The sequence below is a fragment of the Octopus bimaculoides genome, chromosome 3 (assembly GCF_001194135.2).
Source record: "Octopus bimaculoides isolate UCB-OBI-ISO-001 chromosome 3, ASM119413v2, whole genome shotgun sequence".
Taxonomy (NCBI): domain Eukaryota; kingdom Metazoa; phylum Mollusca; class Cephalopoda; order Octopoda; family Octopodidae; genus Octopus; species Octopus bimaculoides.
The window spans coordinates 142,732,136-142,740,142 of NC_068983.1; the positions used below are offsets into that span (position 1 = coordinate 142,732,136).

The window sequence follows — 8,007 nt, forward strand, 5'->3', positions numbered from 1 at the left end:
ATGGCTCAAGCCATTACTGCGAAAATTGAGCAGCATTCCAAGACAGCCAAGTTGTGGAAAGTCGTTTCAGTTTATGCGGATGACATCACCATCATCATAACCAAAATGGATCCCCTACAGAGAGTACGCAAGGCCATTAAGGTTTACGAGAGAGTGGCAGGAGCAAAAGTTAATCATGAAAAGTCAGTCAGCTTGCAGCTCGGCACGTCAATGCCTCCTGATAGGTCGTGCAGCGTTGGACGGAGGGTCCGATTAAATTGCTAGGAGTTTGGTTCAGACCAGACCTGGTCTTGGCAGTGGCTATCCCTGAAAGGGAGGGCGGAGGTAGCCAATGTGTTCATTGCCCTGATTCGTGGTTGATCAAGCTGGAAAGACAGCTCTTCCAATTCTTGTGGAAGGGCTCGAAACAGCTTGTGAGATGCTCTATTTGCTGCCAACGACCGTTAAAGGGTGGGCTAGGGATGCCTTGGTTGTTGATGCGCAGACATGCACTGAGGTTGAGGCTCTACCTGGATGGTGAACGAATGTGGTGAAACGGATGTTTCCGAAGTTCACTAGTTTTGGTGGATGGGAAACCTGGTTCTATCGAAGATGGGTTCATGGTTTACGGAGTGTCGCAAGGCTCTCCTGTTATTCTGTCGCTCGGCAATGCCTGCGGTGGAGGTTCCACCGCATTCTTTTTATAGAGGGCTTGTAGAGGCAGAATGTGACAATACCTTAGAGGAAATCGACGATAATCAGTTGGCCAGTCTGTTCCAACTTACATTCGGGCCGAAGACCTTGGACAACTTTCAGAAGTCTCTTGCATAGCAGTGTTGCTGAGGAGCTTTACCTGTTCAGGACAAGCTCACAAGGCATGGTGGCCATGGCCCTTTGACCTGTCCAAGATGCGAGCGGGATAGGTAAACTGTCCCGCACGCTATTGTTCAGTGTTCAAAGGTGTCAGATGTGTGGGTTTATGCTGAACAACTGTTGTCAAGTGCAAGAAGAGTACAGCTATCGACTGAGTCTATAGTAAAAATTGACCCGCCTGATTTCTTTTCGAAAGAAGGTAAGAATTGTTTTCTCATCGTAGTAGCAAATGCGAGAGAGGTGATTTGGAAGACCAGGCTGAAAGAGTTAAAGTCAGGCACCTTCATCTTTGGTCCTGAATTGGTGAATTACTTCACTTTTCACCTTAAAAGGAAAATAGGGCTAGAGAGAAAATGCCTGACTATGAAAATGTTCAAAAATCGATGGAAGAATGTAGAATAGATGTTGCGTGTGAATGTAACCTCATGAATGTGACACAGGATGTATCTCAGGTATCAGTGGCAAGGTTGGGCTCGTGGAGGTCCAAATTAAACATCCCTCCCCACTTCATCTGTAATGTCTTACAGTCTGTCCTAGCATTCAATTTCTTTATATTTTCATCCCCATATTTATGTTATAGCTATTCGTTCATCTGACCTTAAATCAAATTGTGCTGTCCCCTTGGGGGAAATAAAAAAATCAACTTATTCTTAGTGCAATTCAATTTTAACAGTTATTTTTTCAAAGCTATAATGGAAGTGACAAAGCATATTCAGCTTTGAGTTCAATAAGGCAACAACACAATGGAAAGTGCGAGGAATATTAATGCAGTATATGGGGATCGGACAATAAGCATAAACCAGTGTCAGTGGTGGTTCCAGTAATTCCAAGCTGGACACTACAGCCTAGAAGGTGAGCCTCATCCTGGAAGATATGTAGAGCTAGTTGAGGATGTCTTGCAAACCCTGGTGGAACAAAATCCCCTCGTAACTGTCGAGGAACTAGCAGAGAAGCTTGGATTTAGTAATTCAACCATTCATCAACACCAGCACTAGAAGAAAAACTAACCATCTTTGGTTTCAAGATGAAAGGTGTTCTTCCATCAGGATGATGCTTGGTCACATACAGCGAGGGTGACATTCTAAAGGCTGGAGCAGTTTGAATGGGAAACGATGCCCCACCCACCATATTCAACGGACATTGCCTCATCTGATTATAATTTATTCCACAGTTTTCAAAATCATTTGGATGAAAAACATATGAATTCTATAGATGAGGTCAGAACAGTACTGGAGGAGTATTTGTCATCACCAGCAATTGGATTTTGGGAGAGTGGCCTTGCAAGTCTACTAGATAGATGGAAGAGCATTGTAGAAAATGAAGGAGAGTATATTTTAGATATTATTTTTAAATAGACACCCAATGACAAAACCAGTTACATCACTGGAACACAACTTCTGTTATGTAGTATATCCCTAAAATTTCAGACATCCCAGAAAAGATTGTCACATGCACATAACAGACCTGGGGCTCCTTTTAACAGCTTAGCAGTAGTATGCTCATCCATTAGTAGCTATCAATTCTAAGTCAAAAGCCAGCAGCCTTTTGTGGGTTTATGAAAACTGTCATTGTTATCTTTCCAATCATTATTAGTTTAGAATACATTTTCCAATGTTATCATGCTTGGGATGAACATACAGTACACTGTGTTTCCATGTGGCTGGAACTTAAGAGACATGGTCTGTAAGGTGAAATTTGTAAAGTCCAATCTAAGAGTCTTAATCAAGATGTTTTTAGGCCATCACTCATCAGTAGTAGCCAGAGTAAAACAGTGGAAAAATTTAAGTGTTGCCAGTGCTGCTGGACTGGCTCCTGTGCAGGTGGCAGGTAAAAAACACCATTTTGAGCATGGCCGTGGTCAGTACCGCCTAACTGGCCCTCGTGCCGGTAGCACGTAAAAGCACCCACTACACTCTCGGAGTGGTTGGCATCAGGAAGGGCATCCAGCTGTAGAAACTCTGCCAGATCAGATTGGAGCTTGGTGCAGCCATCTGGTTCGCCAGCCCTCAGTCAAATCGTCCAACGCATGCTAGCATGGAAAGCGGACGTTAAACGATGATGATATTACCACTGTTACTGAATGAAATGCAGATAATAGAATACTTGTGTCAATGCTGCATGATAACGAGACAAAAGCATGTGCAGCAAAATGATGTGTAATATGATAAGTGAATTGATCACAGGTGTACTGAAAACAAAACTGGACACCAAAGGAATCAGTCATAGTGTGCAAGAGAAGACTGAGCTAGTGTGGATATATGATGAGTATAAGAGTGACAGGTGAAAAGGTGTCAAATGATACAAGTGGTAGAAGTTTAGAACTGAACTAAATGTATTACAGTATTTAACTGTATCTCTCTCAATTCCAAGTTCAACTTTAACCTTTAGTCTTTTGATAATTAATAAAATAAGTGCCAGTATTACATTGATGACAATTTAATTAGTCATATTCTTGTTCCTTTTGCAGATTAAACTTAAGATTTGTTAAATGGAAACAATTCAGCTTTGTGCCTCTTAGAACAATAATAAAAACAGACAAATTGTTGTAAGGCTGTTCAAGTTCAATGTTGTGTCATGCTGCTGGATGATTATAACTTTTACCATACAACAATAGTAAAAGAAAGAGTCCTAGTGAGAAAAAATACCAGTTCTTAAAAATGATATGAGAGTGAGGTAAAATAATTCTACTGAACTGTTTATATTATATCAAGAATTCAAACTTTATTACATATACCATATTCATAAAATTGTGTCTATGGACAAAGCTTGCTTTGAAGCTTATTTACTACATTATTTTTACAGCAACTCACTTCCAGAACTTAAGAAATTTCAGGTATGGAAGCAAGGTCTGGAATCAAAGGGCCTTAGGGTTATTCTAGCAAAAACCAAAGTCTTAGTAAGTCAGAAAGCTGACAAATCACAAATCCCTTCAGGTAGATGGCCCTGCTCAATCTGTAGAAAAAGCATAGGTAGAAACTCCATAAGATGTACCTGGTGTAAGCTATGGACACATAAGAGGTGCAGCAATATCAGGAAGGTTAACAAGGAAAATAGTTTTTGTGTGGAAGGTGCACAGGTACAATAAACACTAAAGATGTACAGAAAATAGACTCCATCAAATGCCAGTGGGAAAAGCTGAAGGTAAACTTCTGTTATCTACGTGACCAAGTCAGTAGTGGAGGTGGACGCTCCAAGAGCATAGCTGCTAGAATAAGAATAGGCTGGGCAAAGTTCAGAGTGCTCCTACCTTTGTTGGTAAAGGGCCTCTCCTTCAGAGTGAAAGGCAAATTATGATGCCTGTGTGAACAGCCATGCTACACGGCAGTGAAACATGGGCTGTGACCACAGAAGACATGCATAAGCTTGAAAGTAACGAAGCTAGTATGCGTTACTAGATGTGCAATATCAGTGTGCATGTACAACAGTGTGAGTCTCGAGAAAAGTTGGGCATAAGAGGTATCAGATGTGGTGTGCAAGAGAGACAACTGCACTGGTATGGTCATGTGATGTACATGGACAAGGACAGCTGTGTAAAAATGTGCTGATTTCTAATTGTGGAAGAGGTGGTCAAGCATGATCTTTGAACACTAGGACTCACAGAGGCGATGACAAGTGACTGAGAACTTTGGTGATATGCCGTGCTTAGTAAGACTTGTCAAGCCAAGAGAAACTGTAGTCATGGCCAATGCTGGTGTTACATAAAAAGCACCCTTAGAACATTTGAGCCTTATGGAAGCAATGACAAGTGACTGAGACCTTTGGCAATATGCAGTGCTTGAGAAGACTCGTCAAGCCAAGTGAAACTTTAGTTGTATCTGATGCCAGTGTCATGTGAGTGGCATGTAAAAAGCACCAATTACACCCTTGGAGTGGTTGGCATTAAGAAGGGCATCCAGCCATAGAAACCACGCCAAATTAGACTGGAACCTGGTGCAGCTCTCCAGCTTATCAGTTTCAGTGAAACTGTCTAACTTATGCCAGCATGGAAAGCAGACACTAAACGATGATGATAAAGGTCAATATTGTCTTTCATCCTTTTGGATTGATTCAATAAATTTCACATCTTATATTTGTGACAGTGAGCCAATATTTACAAATCATTATTTCTTGTGTAAGCACAAGATTTCATAAGCAATGTGAAAACCTTACAAATAAAACTGAAATCAGATAGTGGGTTCAACTCTCTGAGAGCTTACTTCTACTGTATGGTATTTGCCTTTAACCTTAAAAGCATTTCATACCAACTCTACTGGACCAATTACCATTGGTAAATTGCTGAGACCAATGCAATTGACACAATTATTCCTAAGGCCTGTTTGTAATTCCAAACAACCAACCTGAAGTGAAGTGATTCCTTGCATATGCAAGAAACCTTTTCAATTATAATTCGTCACATTTAAATCTTAAAATATTCTGATGATGATATTATTTCTGGAAATATTTTCCAATTCTTTTAGAAGTTAAAATATTAATAAAACCTTATTTATCCAATCTACTCACAACCAATATTTCCTTGTCACCATCTTGACTATATTTTCTGTGTGTATGTGAGATCTAAGGCATACTAGCAAGATTTTCAAATCTTTTCGTTTTATAGAGAACATGTAATTTAAAACATCAACTCCACTAACTTACCATACTGCAAAAGTATCTCGAAATTTATTATCATTACATATATATATATATATATTACAATGTAATAAATTATTTTCCGGCATACAAATATGATCCTAGAGACTATACAGTCACATTTACTACATCTTCAAATTTCAGGGACTCCAGCACCATTCAAGCATAGTCGATGCCAGTGCCACCTGACTGGCTCCCGTGCCGGTGGCATGCAAAAAGCACCATTCAAGCATGGCCAATGCCAGTACCGCCTGACTGGCCCTTGTGCCAATGGCACGTAAAAAGCACCCACTATACTCTCAGAGTGGTTGATGTTAGGGAGGGCATCCAGCTGTAGAAACATTGCCAGATTGGATTGGAGCCTGGTGCAGCCTTCTGGCTTGCCACCCCTCAGTCAAACCGTCCAACCCATGCCAGCATGGAAAGCAGACGTTAAACGACGACGATGATGATGATTCCCTCAGTGCTACACTGTCAGAATACACTTTGTTCTTCAGATAGCCACAAAATAATTCAAGCAAGTCTTTTACTAAATTTCAAATGAAGACTTATTAAATATTTTTATATGGTATTGTTCCCGTATCCACCTATCTTCTTTTATTGACAGGTTTCTTTTGATTTGACCCTCACCTCCCACCCACCTTTATACAGAAAAGCAAGGAGACAAAAGTTATGATACTGAAGGGTGGGGCATTATTAAAAAGGATTAAGCAATTTTTGTTTAGAGGGTCTGGTCGATGACATATGTCAAGTACGCTGGACAATAATCAGACAGGGAGTACTACAACTCTTCATCTTATAAGTAAAACAAAATTAGTGGTCTGAAGAAAGGAGCTGTGCGGTAGGATCAGAGCAGTTAATATTCTCAAATACTTGCAAACTGATAGCTGCAAGGAGAAAAACGACAAAGACGGACTCAAGATGTTGATGGTCTGGGGAGAAAGACCAAGCGTAGTGGCAGATGTGGTGGACAATGTTTACACAAGAGACAAGTGAGTTGGGAGATGTGACATGAAACCAGCTGAGTAGAAATCACTGCAAGAAGTCAGCACATAAGTGAGCCAGAGAATGGAGGGTGTTGGTGAGCAAAGAAAAGCAACCCAGCTGATTAGCATCAACAGGGTTGTTTTCCTTTGTATCCGGTCTAAGTATTTGTTCCAACTCTTCATGTTGAAATGCTACAGTGGCATTTAATCTACCACCCAGTCTAATACCACCTCGGGTACCTTAAGTATTTGAGCCAGGTCCCTGATTTGAAGGAAACTTTTCTCCCTCCGAGAAGTGAGAAGTTTAACAGGCCCTATAATTCTTCTCGGTAGGAGGTTTCTCTGCCTAGCAACAGCACTGTCCTAGATGTGACAGTAGTACATCTTTGCAGACCCCAAAATTACTTGGCAAAATATACTTTGAGAAAGATCCCACAAAGAAAATAAATACCCAAAGAACTAATGATTTAATCCTCAAACAACTGTCATTTAAGTTAGAGCTCGACAGAAACGCATTCAACTTCCCGGTGTAGACAACTGAAACTAGAATGTCGAATGTATTTAGCTTAAAATTAATCAACACATTTTATCGTGATGTAATCAATTTTCAGAAGTAAGTACCATAGATTAAGTAACAAGCCAAACAGGGAACCAAACTTGTGATAAGAGTTGATTCCAATATATCAAACAGGTGAATTCCAAATGTAGACAATAGCCAAATTTTCTCTGACACACCACCACGATTCTTTTTGAGTTGTATGCAATAGATATACGCAAAAAAGTTTGCTTTAATTACTAAACACGCCAATTTAATGTGTCCTTTAAATGCAGTTATTCATTTCCCAAAGAATTGTAATGAAATGTTCTGCAACCTTGAATGAGTTACTTTTGAAGACTAATGAATTAAAAGATTGAGTACGTCCAAATTTTGAAATTCAATCGAATGCTCGGTATTTGTCAGAGCAAGGATTTTATTTTTTTGTATACTATTATAAAACTATATCAAGATATGAATCAATAAAGTGTATAATAATACCTAAAATTCTAAACTAAAATAACTATTATATATGACAGCTGTTCAGCGAGTTCTACGTTCTTTGATAGATGAATGGTGCATTAAACTCAGCATACACGACTTAGGTAGTGACGTCTTAATTCGGCGAGAAATTTCCTTAAAACTCAATTTTTATCTAAATGCAGTTAATAAAACTTCAATAAACTTTATAGATATGAAGCCTCCGAGAAAACAAAAGTACACATTTCAATTAAAGAATAAAAAGATATCCAAATATTTACGGAGGGGTCCGGGACTCACCATAATTAAAATATATTACACTAATACTAATTCATACTTCGCGTATGAAAATCAATATGTTCAATTGTAATTTCTAACAAATTTAACGGTTTTTCAGAAATATTAGATTCAATATTTCTATAAAATTCAAATTCCATAAGAATCAAGCATCAGTTTCACGAATAATATATAACAGTAGAGGTAAACAGTTTATAACAGGTAGAAACTTGAAGAACTGTTCCTACC

The 8,007-nt window shown here is 39.2% G+C and overlaps 1 protein-coding gene across 1 annotated transcript in view; it reads right to left on the reverse strand.

Moving 5' to 3' along the window:
* LOC106878291 (28S ribosomal protein S14, mitochondrial) overlaps positions 1–8,007 on the reverse strand; it is a 16,593-nt gene that overhangs the window by 6,716 nt on the left and 1,870 nt on the right. The gene's annotated exons all lie outside the window — the stretch shown is intronic.